The sequence below is a fragment of the Gopherus evgoodei genome, chromosome 2 (assembly GCF_007399415.2).
Source record: "Gopherus evgoodei ecotype Sinaloan lineage chromosome 2, rGopEvg1_v1.p, whole genome shotgun sequence".
Classification (NCBI taxonomy): Eukaryota; Metazoa; Chordata; order Testudines; family Testudinidae; genus Gopherus; species Gopherus evgoodei.
Genome location: NC_044323.1, coordinates 145,585,667 through 145,599,334, shown reverse-complemented (window position 1 = coordinate 145,599,334; position 13,668 = coordinate 145,585,667).

Below are 13,668 nucleotides of genomic sequence, written 5' to 3'. Positions count from 1 at the left end.
TATCCCCAGTGGGCCTTGGGACCAGGGTGGAGTAGAAGCTGGCCCACCGGGGCTCCTCACCCTCCAGAGATGGCAGGAGGTCCCGCCACTTTGTATCGGGGCGGGACACGAGGGTGAGGAAGTGAAGGGTGTGGAGCACGAGCGTGTAGAGCTGTTTCCTTGGCACAGTTTGGAAACGGACCAGCTGCAGGTCGTGCAGCCGGCTAGCAGAGAAGGGGCGGGGGGGCCGGTTGGGCCTACGGGGCAGAGGCCCGATGAAAAGGTCCGGAGGGCTTGGGGTGGGGAGTGGGCGGGGCGTGCCCTCCCGCAGGACCCGGTCGAGGTAGGCCCGAGCAGCGGGTGGCAAAGCGGCCTCCACCTCCTGTAGTACACGCCGGGGAGTGCAAGGTCTGGAGAGCCCCATGCGGTGAGCGAGCGTCAGGGGATCCAGCCAGCCTCCCCGGTCGTAGTCCAGGAGGTCTCCGACCCTGGTGGCTCCCGCCAGGACCAGCCTCTGGCGCACCGCGGGGGACTCCGCCACCTGCACACGAAGCTGGGGATTCTGTAGCAGGGGCTCCGCGAGGAGGTCGGCCCCCTCGGTGGCCGCCACGGACCTGGTCGCAGAGAACAGCTTCCAGGTCCGGAGGAGGTCCTGGTAGAAGACTGGCAGCCCAGAGAGGTATCGCGGAAGACCCCTCGGTTCGAGATAAAGGAGCTGCCGGTCGTATCGGAGCCCTCGGAAGCGGCGCAGGAAGGCGTGCGCCAGGGCTCTCCACGCCGGACTACCCGCACCATGAAGGAGCCTCTGCAGTGCCTGGAGGCAGAAGACGTGGACCTGAGTGCGCAGGCATTTCAGGCCCTGCCCTCCCTCCTCCAGGGGTAGGTGGAGTACCCCTGCAGGGACCCAGTGCAGTCCTGGCCAAAAGAACTCCAGAACCACCTTCCAGAGGTCGGCCAGGAAGCCCGGGGCCGGGACCAGGGTGTTGAGCTAGTACCAGAGCATGGACAGGACCAGTTGGTTGAGCACCAGTGCCCTCCCTCGAAGGGAAGGGCACTGGAGGAGTCCTGTCCATTTCCGGAGCCGCTCCGCCACCCTGTCCTGCAAACCTTGCCAGTTCTCCGGCGGAGACGGATGCATGGTGGAAAGGTAAACGCCGAGATAGAGCGGCGGACCCGCGCTCCACCGGATGGCCTGAAGCACGGGTGGGAGGGAGCCTGCCTGCCACCCATCCCCGACCACCAGGCCAGAGCTCTTGACCCAGTTGACCCGGCGTAGGAGGCCACCGAGTACACCGCCTGGCAAGCCTCCACCCGCGCCAAGTCGCCTGGGTCTTGGACCACGAGGAGCACATCGTCGGCGTATGCCGACAGGACCAGCCGCAGCTCCGGCTCCTGAAGCAGCAACCCTGTCAACCTCCTGCGGAGGAGACAGAGGAAGGGCTCAATGGCCAGAGCATACAGCTGGCCCGAGAGGGGGCACCCCTGCCGCACTCCCCGCCCGAAGCTGATCGGCTCGGTCAGGGTCCAGTTGAGCCTGACCAGACACTCTGCGGAAGCATACAGCACCTGGAGAAAACCCCTGCTGTAGAGGGAAGGAGGGAGAGGGCTGCTGCTCTTCCTGTTCCTGTTGAGCACTAGGGCCTCGCTGCTGCTGCTGCTGCTCTTCCTGCTGCTTCGTTGGCTGGGCCAGACATCACCACTTCCATCCCCGCCTCCACTCTTCTCTGCTACTCTCTAGTTGGCTGGCTGCTGATCCCCCCCCACCCCTCAACTGCTGCTGTTGCTCCACCTACAGCCCCGGGGGGGGGAGGAAAGGAAGTCTGCTGGCCTCCTTCCCAGAGAAGAAGGGGAGTGAGGGGCCCTAGCTCTTGTTGCTGAAGGCACCATCTGAGCGGGGTCCCTCCTATCTGGACACCAGACCACCACCACCTGGAGCTGCTGAGACTACTGTGGCTGTTGCTGGGGAGCTGTTGGAGCCCTGAGGAGAAGGAAGAAGAAGAGGACCACCCACTGCTGGAAGACCACGTGAGGACCACTGTGGAGAGGGCTTTACTGGACTGAGTCTTTTTTGAACTGTGCTCTTGTGGTGGGAGTTTGGACTGTGTCTGTTGGGACACCGGGGGTGTGGCATGGTGCCTGCCCATGGTCCTTCTGTGTTCCCCTTCGTCCCATCCACCATTGTTGCCCCCTCCACCACTCCCGCTGGCTGTTTTCCTTCTGCTTTGGACTCCTGCCTCTGGGACTGAGCTGCTCGCCTGGCTCACCACTTCCGCTTCCATCATTTGGGACTGCAGCAGCAGCAGCCAAGCATTGACTTTTGCACAAGTGCCCGTGGGCGCACCCCCCCCGCCGCCTGGACTGACCCCTTTCCTTTGCCACATTTGTCCACCCCACCTGTTTCCCTCTGCGGCCCTGATAGTCCTACCCCAGCCCTGCAGCTAACTCCGTGGTCCCTCCATCCCATTCCCAGCTCGCCCTTCCCCCGCACCACCCTGTGATCCCCCAGCCCTGATTGGTCCCTTCTCTCATGCACCCATGCCCCCTCTCATGCGCTTGTGCCTTTCCCCCATTTGAGTTTGCCCTTGTTCACTGCACTCCCCTATGCCGTTGAACCTCCATATCCCCTAGTGCAACTGGAAGAGCCAGAATCCCCTCTGAATCGGTGACCTGACACCCTCCTGCCCCTAGGTCCTTGGTTGCTCCCGACGCCCCTTTAGCCTTCCCCTTTTGGCACCCTCCTCCCCTTCCTGCAGCCTAGCAGGGAGGGATGGTTGCCTCCTTTCCATCCCCTCCCATCGCTGTTTGTCCCCCTCTCCGGTCTCGTTATGGCGGGGGAGACGCCTCATGATTCTCCCACTGTCCCTCCTCCACCTACCCGTGACCATTCCCCAGGCCTCTATCTCGACCGCCGCTGCCGGTTCACCTGCCACTGCCCCCGCTCAGGCACGGCGAGTACCAGGGAGACCTCCACTGCTGCCACGTCCCTCACCCCTTCCAATTCAGGGGGAGCCCCCCCAGCCGGTGGGAAAGGTCGGGGTGAGAAGAAGGGTAAGGGCCCCGCTAAAAAGGCCAGGTCCTCCATGGGAGAGACTGCCCCCATTGCCGCAGCCTCGCTGCTCCCTCCACCAGCTCTGCGGGAGTCCCTCCCCTGGCCCCCAAGGCATACGCCCCAGTGGTGGCAGCCTCCTCGCCTGCCGCTGCTCCTCTGACTGCCACTTCCGCTACCATCTATAGTAGCTGGGGCCCCTTCCCCACCTTGACTAGGAAGCACGGCATCCGTTTCCTCCTGGTGCCCACCTCAACCCACGTGGAGACCTACTTGCAGGAGTTGGCAAGGGTGGTGGGGCCCATGGCCATCGTGACGGCCTCCAAAATGTACAGGAGTGTAGTCTTCTCCCTGGCATTGGAGGCTGTCACCCAGGAGGCAGTAGAGACGGGCCTGGCGGTGGGGGGTGTATTTGTCCCCCTGGAGCCGTTGGAAGATCTGGGGGTCCGCTTGGTCTTGACCTCAGTCCCTCCCTTCCTGCCCAATGCTGCCCTGCTGCCCACCCTTTCTGCCCCAGGCGCCCTATCTCCATCATCAGCCCTTTCCCATTGGGATGCAAGGACCTCGCCCTCCGTCACATCCTCTTGTTCCGCCGGCAAGTGCAGCTTCAACTGCTGCCGGTGGCACGTGGCGGAGAGATGCTCGAGGGGTCATTTCTGGTCCCCTACCAGGGAACCCACTACCGCGTGCATTACTCGACAGGGGATGCTCGGTACTACGTCTGCCGGGCGATGGGGCACGTCCGGAGGGACTGCTCCTTGTCCCGGCACGGAGGAGCGTCCAGGACCCCCGAGACCCGGCAAGGCACCGGCCCTGTCATCACCAATGACCCTGGCACCCGAAGCTGCCCCCCCTCCTTCTCGATCCACCGCTGTGGAGGAGGGTGCGGCAGAGATACTACTGGGCGTGGGAGAGGGCTCGCCCCAGAGAGACTCCTCCCTCATTCCTGCTACCCCACCATTGCCTCCCTGAGTTCCTGAGCCAACACCCTTGCCCCCAGATGATGCTATGGAGGGCTGGTCCTTAGTGCAGGGGAACCGGGGCAAGCAGAAGGCTCGAGCTCTGTTACATCCTTTGGATTCGGAGACCCCCCGGAAGAGCAGGAAGGGGGGCACCGATGACGAGCCTTCCGCCTTGCCCCCTGATGACTCCCGTTGTGTAGTACCAACTGGGGACACCATGGCAGCACTGGAGGGTGACACTACCCCTCCTCTGGGGTCCCTTCCTGTGGTAGCCCCCGAGGGGGCCCCTTTCGCCCTCTTTCCATCTGAGGCCCCGGTGAGCATCGAGGTGGGCATCGGCTCGGGTGCAGGCGGGGAAGGCCTCGGGGTGGCGGATGGTGATCTCCCTTCCATCTACGAGGAGATTGAGGCCCTGGGTCTGACCCTGGTCACGCAGAGGGAGGATGACCCTCTACCAGCAGGTCTCGATCTGGGCAACCTCACCCCGGTCCCTCTGTCCCCGTGTTCCCTTCCCCTGACCGCTGCTTCTCCTCCCGCCTCTGAGGATCCCCTGGAATCTTCCATCAGCCTGGCTGCAGGTGTCACCCTGCTGACGGCCGCCAGGCCCATTGAGGTGACGGCCAGTGCCCCGCTGCTGGGACCCAGTTCCCAGAGGGTGTCCCTCTTGGTTGTGCAGCACCCAACCTCCTTCCCGGGCAGGGACCCAGTTGACGACCTTCCATCTCCTGATGCCGGAGCTACCTCCCGAACCATAGTGGCTGAGCCCAGCATCGTTGGGGGGGTCTCCTTCCCACTCCCCAGATCTCTGACCCTAACCAGGAGGGGCCACCTTCCAGCGGCCCGACTATTGATGCTCAGGATCCTACTTCTGCCCTCCTCCCCAGTTCCCTTCCTGATGCCCGCCCTACTCCTGTCCCCTGCCCTTTTCCTGATGCCAGCCCTGTCCTTGTCCCCTTCACCTCCCTTGCTGCCAGTGCTGCCCCTGGGGATACCCCCCAGGGAGCGGCTTTAGTTGTTTTTCCCCGTCCCGACCCATCAGGGGCTGCCGTTTTCCTTACGCCGCCCCCTGTTGAACCAGGGAGTGGGGCAGGTCACATGACGTCAGCCCATCGGACGCCACATTGGGGGTCTGCTCCCTGCCTGCCCACCTCGGTGGGCCATGGGGCTGTGACAGGAGCCCCACTGGGGGACAGTCGTAGATCACTGACCCTGACCCCCTATGCACTGAAGGAGGAGCTGCGGGAGTTCCTTGAGGACATCCGTGGCTCCTGTAACAAAGTCTAGCTTGCGCTCCAGCGGTGGGGGGATTTCCATCAGGTCCTCCTGGCCGCGAGGGCACTCATGGGGGAGGGTAAGAGGACCGGGAAGCAGGCCACCGCGGCCTACCAGTGGGTCCGCCTCTTCTGCGACTCTTTACTCACCTACAGGGTAGGTCACAGATTGCTGCGCGGCCCGATGGAGGCCGTGGGCATGTCTGCCAGTGAGGATCCCCCCCAGCCCTCCTCAAGGCACCAATCATCTTTGCCACATTAAACACCCGGGGCTGTAGGATGGGTCTCCGCAGGAGCTAGGTGCTCTCCTTCCTTTGGGATGGGGAGTACTCTCTGGTTTTCCTGCAGGAGACCCATACAGCTGGCATTGGGGGATGGAGTCTACTTTAGCCACATCTCGATCCACATGGCTGGAGTGGCAACCCTGTTCTCCCCCGACCGACGGCCTGAGGTGCTGGGGGTCGCCGAGGCTGTGCCAGGCCACCTGATGCACCTCTAGGTCCATACGGAGGGGCTTGTGGTTAATCTTGTCAATGTTTACGCCCCGACATCAGCCCCGGAGAGGTTGTGTTTTTATCAGCAGGTGTCTGACTTCCTTGACTCCCTGGATCCTCATGAGTGCCTGGTCCTGGGCGAGGACTTTAACACCACCCTCGAGGAACGAGACTGCTCGGGGACCGAGCAGTGCCCGGCCGCCGCGGACGTCCTCCGGGAGATTGTCGATTGCCACTCGCTGGTGGACGTCTGGCGCGACTACCACCCGGATGACATCTCGATGTTCGCCTTCGTCTGGGTGGAGGCCCATTGGTCGCGCCACTCTCGGCTGGACCGTATTTACCTGTTGCGTTTCCACCTTTCACGGGGCCACCCCTCCAGCGTTCGGCCGGCCCCCTTTTTGGATCACCACCTTGCCACCGTGACGGCCTCTCTCTGTGCGGAGAGGCTGGGCCTGGCCTATTGGCACTTTAATAATAGTTTGCTGGAGGATGCGGGCTTTGTGGCATCCTTCCAGGAGTTCTGGCTGGCCTGGCAAGAGCAGAGGCTTGCCTTTCCCTCGGCGTGGCGGTGGTGGGACCTGGGGAAGGTACGCGCCTGGCTCTTCTGCAGTGATTACACCCGGGGCACCAGCCGACGGAGGGATGCGGAGAGACAGGGCAGTTGGAACGGGAGGTCTTGGAGCTGGAGAGGCGTCTGGCTGCCAGCCCTGAGGATCCATCCCTCTGCGGAGTGTGCTGGGAGAAGCGGGAGGACCTCCAGGCCCTCGAAGGCCATCGGGCCCAAGATGCCTTTGTTCGATCCCGCATCCGCCTCCTTCGGGAGATGGATCACAGCTCCCGCTTCTTCTATGCCCTGGAGAAAAGGAGGGGGGCCAAGAAGCATGTCACCTGCCTCCTGGCAGAGGACGGCATCCCCCTCATGGATCCGGTAGAGATGTGCGAGAGGGCCAGGGCCTTCTACACAACTCTTTTTTCCCCAGATCCGACCAATCCTACTGCTTGCAGAGTGCTCTGGGATGGACTCCCAATGGTCAGCATGGGCGACTGGGATTGGCTAGAGCTGCCTCTCACTCTGACCGACTTCTTGGAAGCCCTCTGTCGCATGCCCACCAATAAATCTCCGGGCATGGACAGGCTGACCGTGGAGTTCTACCGTGTGTTCTGGGACATCCTCGGCCCAGACCTGGTCACCGTCTGGGCCGACTCTTTGCAGGCTAGGGTCCTCCCTCTCTCGTGCAGGTGAGCCGTGCTCGCCTTATTGCTGAAGAGGGGGGACCTCCACAACTTACGGAATTGGCATCCCATCTCGCTCCTCAGCACGGACTACAAAATCGTTGCGAAGGCCATCTTGATGCGGCTAAGGTCTGTGCTGGCGGACGTGATCCACCCAGACCAGACCTACACTGTCCCAGGCCGCACAATCTTTGATAACCTGTATCTAGTCCGGGACCTTCTGGAATTAGGGTGTAGGGATGGGCTGTCATTCGCCCTCTTGTCCCTGGATCAGGAGAAGGTGTTTGACAGGGTGGACCATGGGTATCTCCTGAGCACTCTGCGAGCGTTCAGCTTCTGACCCCGGTTTGTGGGTTTTCTCCAGGTGCTGTATGCTTCTGCAGAGTGTCTGGTCAGGCTCAACTGGACCCTGACTGAGCCGGTCAGCTTCAGGCGAGGAGTGCAGCAGGGGTATCCCCTCTCAGGTCAGCTGAATGCTCTGGCGATCGAGCCCTTCCTCTGTCTCCTCCTTTGGAGGCTGATGGGCGTGGTGCTTCAGGAGCCGGAGCTGCGGCTGGTCCTGTTGGCGTATGCCGACGATGTGCTCCTCGTGGTCCAGGACCCGGGCGACTTGGTGTGCATGGAGGCTTGCCAGGCCATCTACTCAGCAGCCTCCTCCGCTCGGGTCAACTGGGTCAAGAGCTCTGGCCTGGTGGTCAGGGACTGGTGGCAGGCGAGCTCCCTCCCACCCGCGCTTCAGGCCATCTGGTGGAGTGCGGGTCCACTGCTCTATCTCAGCATTTATCTTTCTGCCACGCATCCGTCTCCGCCGGAAAACTGGCACAGTTTAGAGGGCAGGGTGACGAAGCGGCTTTGGAAATGGACGGGACAACTCCGGTGCCTCTCCCTTCAAGAGATGGTGCTGGTGCTCAATCAGCTAGTCTTGTCCATGCTCTGGTACCTGCTCAACACCCTGGTCCCAGCCCCAGGTTTCCTGGCCAACCTCCGGATGACGATTCTGGAGTTCTTTTGGCCTGGGATGCACTGGGTCTCTGCAGGAGTCCTCCACCTGCCCCTGGGGGGGGGAGCGGGGGCAGGGCCTAAAGTGTCTACACACTCAGGTCCATGTCTTCCGCCTCCAGGCCCTGCAGAGGCTCCTGTATGGTGCGGGTAGTCTGGTGTGGAGCGTATTGGCGCACGCCTTCCTCCGCCGCTTCCGAGGGCTCCGATATGACCAGCAGCTCTTTTACCTCCATGCGAGAGGTCTTCTGCAAGACATTTCCGGGCTGCCGGTCTTCTACCATGACCTCCTCCGAACCTGGAAGCTCTTTTCAACAACCAGGTCCGTGGCGGCCACCGTGGGGGCCGATCTCCTCGCGGAGCCCCTGCTACACAACCCCAGCTTCGTGTGCAGGTGGCGGAGTCCCCCGCAGTGTGCCAGAGGCTGGTCTTGGCGAGAGTCACCAGGGTCGGAGACCTCCTGGACTATGACCAAGGAGACTGGCTGGATCCCCTGATGCTCGCTCAGCTCATGGGGCTCTCCAGACCTTGTACTCCCTGGTGCGTACTTCAGGAGGTGAAGGCCACTTTACTGCCCTCTGCTCGGGCCTACCTTGACTGGGTCCTGCGAGAGGGCATGCCCAACCCACCCTCCACCCCAGGCCCCATGGACCTTTTTAATCGGGCCCCCACCCCGTGGACCCAATCGGCCCCCTCAACCTTTCACTGCGAGCCGGCTGCACGATCTGCAGCTGGTTCTGTTCCAGGCCACGCCAAGGAAACATCTATACACGCTCGTGCTCCACACTCTCCAGTACCTCACCCTCATGTCCCACCCCGATACCAAATGGCGGGACCTCCTACCACCTCTTGAGGGTGAGAGGCCTCGGTGGGCCAGCTTATACTCTGCCCTGGTCCCGAGGCCCACCGGGGATGTCAGTTGGTGGCTCCTTCATGGGGCCATGAGCACGGGCATGTACTTGGCACGGTTTACCCCTGTCCCCAACATCTACCCTTTTTGTGACATGAAAGAGACCCTGGCACACATTTATTTAGAGTGTGCCAGATTGCAGCCCCTGTTCCAGCTCCTCTTGAATCTTATGCATTTTTGGTTGCACTTTTCCCCTCACCTGTTTATCTACGCACTTCCCGTCCGTGGTCCCACCAAGTCACGGGATCTCCTTGTCGACCTCCTCTTGACCCTGGCCAAACTAGCCATCTACAAAACCAGGGAGAGGAGGTTGGCCGACGGGATTTCCTGCAACTGTGGGGCCTATTTCTACTCCTCCGTCCGTTCATGCATCCGGGCAGAGTTCCTCTGGGCAGCATCCGCTGGCTCCACTGATGCCTTCAAGGAGCAGTGGGCGTTGTCTCAGGTTCTCTGCTCGGTGTCCCCATTAGGTTCCTTTCGTTTCGTCTTGTGACCTCACTCCCAATCCTGTTTTTTCATTAGTTGTCCCACGAAATTAGTTGGTGTCACAGAGCTATGGATCCTCCCCTTTAGGTTGGGGGGAGGTCCTTTAGAAGTGGACGGGCTTTGCCCGCCCACCTCCTGGATACCAATAGGACCAGACTCCTGTACCCTCCACTGTCTGGGTCTCTCTCAGTGCCTAAACCTTCACTCTCTATTCAGTCAAAAGACCCACTGACTTCATTAGACACTCAGATTTCTTGGTGATGATTAAAAACTATATATATATATATATATTTATTTAAAACATAGTTCAGGACTGACCCCATTAGACTATAAATTCTTTGAGGCAGGGACCATCTCTTTGAGCTATATTTGTGCAGCACTTAGCAAATGATAAACAAGGAATGATTACAAAATGCCACCTATTTTTTCACTATTCATTAACACATTTTAAAATGTACCATCTAATTTTGGAATCCCCGAGAATCCAAAATTATTGAAAAAAAATTGGCCAAATAATACACAAAATAATTGGCCATGAATTAGTGCTGCTATATGCCTTTCCTGTATTATAATCATGAACACTTTCTAAAGCCTGATCCTGCAACTGACAGAGTATGGGTGGATTCACTATCTCTGCACATGTGTAGCAGTCCCCCTGCATAAGTCAATTGCATGATTGGAGGCTAATGGCATAAAATCAAATTTGAAAAACAGTGCTGAACTTTCATTGCCATTTTTGATACTGTTCATATTAAGTAGGAGAATTAATAAAGTTACAGGGCTTAATTTAAAGGTTAAAGGTTAAGCTACATTCAAACTAAGTTGTCCTGATAAACATTTGGAATTATCTAATATTAAATGCAAAAGTATTTGCACAGTTAATTATTCAGAAAGCAGGACGTGAAAGGTATGAGTGAATGTACAAATTTAACTCTACCTCCTTAGGTGTGTACATTATTATCCAGTCAATTATCTGTGCACAAGCTATTTATCAAGTAATACTATATATTTTTAAAACCTGTTTTATAATGCTATTATTAGAATCGATTTTTTTTTACAATAATATGCGCATTCATGTCCAAGATAAGATGTGGTCATGACTTTAAAGACCACTAAATAAAAAATGAAATCTGTTAATTGTATAAATCTAACAATGCACTAAGTCCTCAAAAGTCAAAGAAATGCCAAAATAAAGGCTGAATAAAGATAACTGATCTGCCCAGTTTTGTTTTGGTATTACAGTACAATATTTAACTAAGAGATCACATACTATTTCTCAGTGAACACAATGTAATAGCATATAATTTTCCACAACCAGAGACATTTATATCACAATTTGTATGTTACTCTCTGTATACTATACAGAGTCTATGAAATGGAGCAAGCACTGTGTAATCTCAAAAAGTTTGTTTCTCACCAATAGAAGTTGCTCCAATAAAAGATATTATCTCACCCACCTTTTCTCTTTAAGGGGCCATGAAAGTAATTTATGCAGAAAGAATACAGAAACTATAATTACACGTTGTATTACAGCTGCTGAAATACAATAGCAAAAAGTAAAAATCATTAAGTATTAGCATATTATGTTTCACATATAAACACCTTTTATAGTCCTTCACTCCACCCTCCTTTTCCTTCCCATAAACCAAAAATAACCCCCAAATCTTCAAACACAGAAATATAGAGAAATTATATTAAAGCAGTTCCCACCTTTTTGTACCCATTTAAAAAAACAAACAGTATTGTCTTCAAGGTCTGGCTCATTTTAAAATGTATCTGTGAGGCCTGACCGAAAGCCCACTAAAGCCAGTGGAAAAACTCTCAGTTGTGCCTATATTGCAAAATAAGCTCAAGCTTTAAATTCAGCCTTAAGCCTACCCCCTCCATCTACACACCAATTGTGTTGATTCAAGGCTCTGAGCCTGAGTCAAGCTGGGACCCAGAGTTCAAGTCCTATTCCCTAATACTTCACAATGTGGATGCAGCTCCTCTGGACTTGTGCTCTGGGATTCCAACTAAAGTATCCCACAGTCCCATGGGATGACTTTCTTTGTCCTCTAGACATTTGAGTTTGCCCACACTGCAGCATGAACAAGGAGCTAAAGTGGTCACATTTTGGGAGGGTGCTAGACAGGCTGAGATAAGGGTGATTGGACTCAGGCCCACATAATCCAGTATAAACACTGAAACACTAGGTTGGGACCCAGGGTTTAACAATGCCTAACCTGGGATTACAAATTAGTGTAGACATTCAAGCTCTAGGTCAGGGGTCGGCAACCTGTGGCACACATGCCAAACACAGCACGCGAGCTGATTTTTAATGGCACGCTGCTCCCTGCTGCCTGCCGGCACCCCAGCCCCACTCAGCCCCTCCGCCCACTGCTCTGTCCTGTGGGGGCAGGAGACAGAAGCCTGCTCCTGCCGGGAGCCAAGCTCTCCCTCCCGTACTTCCCCAAGCACGATGCTTTCCTGCCCCTCCTCCTCTGCACCGATCTACTGATCGCCCTTGCGAGGGGGTGGGGAGAGGGGAGGGGGAGAAGTGGAGCTGTAGTAGGCTCGCTGCTCCAGGGAGGAGGCAGAGAAGAGGAGGGGAAAGGGCCTTGGGAAAGGGGGGGGAATCGGGGCATAACCCTTCCAGCCCCCTGCCATGAGACACTCATGACAGGGGGCTGGGAGTTGGAACACCCCCATGAGCTGAGCACTCCAGCCCTGTGCCCTGACCCCTGCACCTCCACACACACACACACCCAACCCTCTGCCCTGACCCCTGAACCCCCCCACACCCATTCCTGTGCCCTGACCCCTTCACCTCCACATACACACACACCCAGCCCTCTGCCCTGATCCTTGAACCCCCCAACACACCCAGCCCTTTGCCCTGACCCCTGCACACCAACACACACAGCCAGCACTCTGCCCTGACCCCTGAATCCCCCCTACACACCCAGCCCTCTGCACTGGCCCCTGCACCTCCACACACACACACAGCCCTCTGCACTGACCCCTGCACCTCCACACACACACACACAGCCCTCTGCCCTGACCCCTGCGCCCCCCACAACCCTAGCCCTGACTCCTGCACCCCCTCACACACCTCCAGCCTGCGTTCTGACTCCTGCACCCCCTCACACACCTCCAGCCCCCTCATGCCCTGACTCTTGCACCCCCCCACATCCCCACCCCCACCCTGAGTACAAAACAGGAGTTCCTGCACCCCTCCCCCCACATTCCCACCTGCATCCTGAGCACCAAATGGGAGCTGCCCCTGGTAAGCGCTCCACACCCAAACCTCCTGCCCCAACCCTGACCCCACCCCCTCATTCTAGCTCCTGGCTAGACCCTGCATCCCAACTCCCAGCCTGCTCCTTCACCCCCAATCCTGTGCTCAGTGCACTCCCACCCTCAATTCAGTGCACAGAGAGGAAAAGAATGGGCCAGAACCGGGGAGAAGGTAGGTACCCACTCTATGTGGGCAGAGCCGGGACCCCAGACTGGCAGTGGGCTGAGCAGGGCCAGCAGCTGGGACCTCGGCTGGCAGGAGCCGGTGGATAGAACCCCAGACGAGCAGTGGGCTGAGCTGCCGGTCTGGGGTCCCGGCTGGGGTCCCGGCTGCTGGCCCCGCTCAGCCTGCTGCCAGTCTGGGGTCCCAGCTGCTGGCCCCTTGCCAGTCAGGGTCCCAGCCGCAGGCCCCACTCAGGCTGCTGCCAAATTAGGTGAATGGAACTCCAGGCCAGCAGCGAGCTGAGTGGGGCGGCAGCATAAGTTCAGCATTTTAATTTAATTTTAAATGAAGCTTCTTAAACATTTTGAAAACCTTGTTTACTTTACATACAACAATAGTTTAGTTATATAATATAGACTTATAGAGAGAGACTTTCTAGAAAACATTAATGTATTACTGGCACACAAAACTTTAAGTTAAAGTGAATAAGTGAAGACTCGGCACACCACTTCTGAAAGGTTGCTGACCCCTGCTCTAGGTTAACAAATCCGGGGTGTGCTAACTTGAGTTCTACTAATCCTGGTCTTACATTGCAATGTAGCCAGACCCTCAATGACTTTAATGGGCTTTGGATCTGTCCTGCAGTCTTTGGAACCGTGTCAGAAGAGACAGCATGCACACACACTACATGGAAAGCAAAAATTGCCATTTTAACTTCTTGTGCTCAACAGTCAAGCCTCTTGTTGATTATTGTAAAAGGATGATGAGCTGCACTGATTCTAAAGCACCAACTCAAATGCAGTCAACCAAGAAGTCTAAGGCAGGTAGTCAATCTGAGCAGAA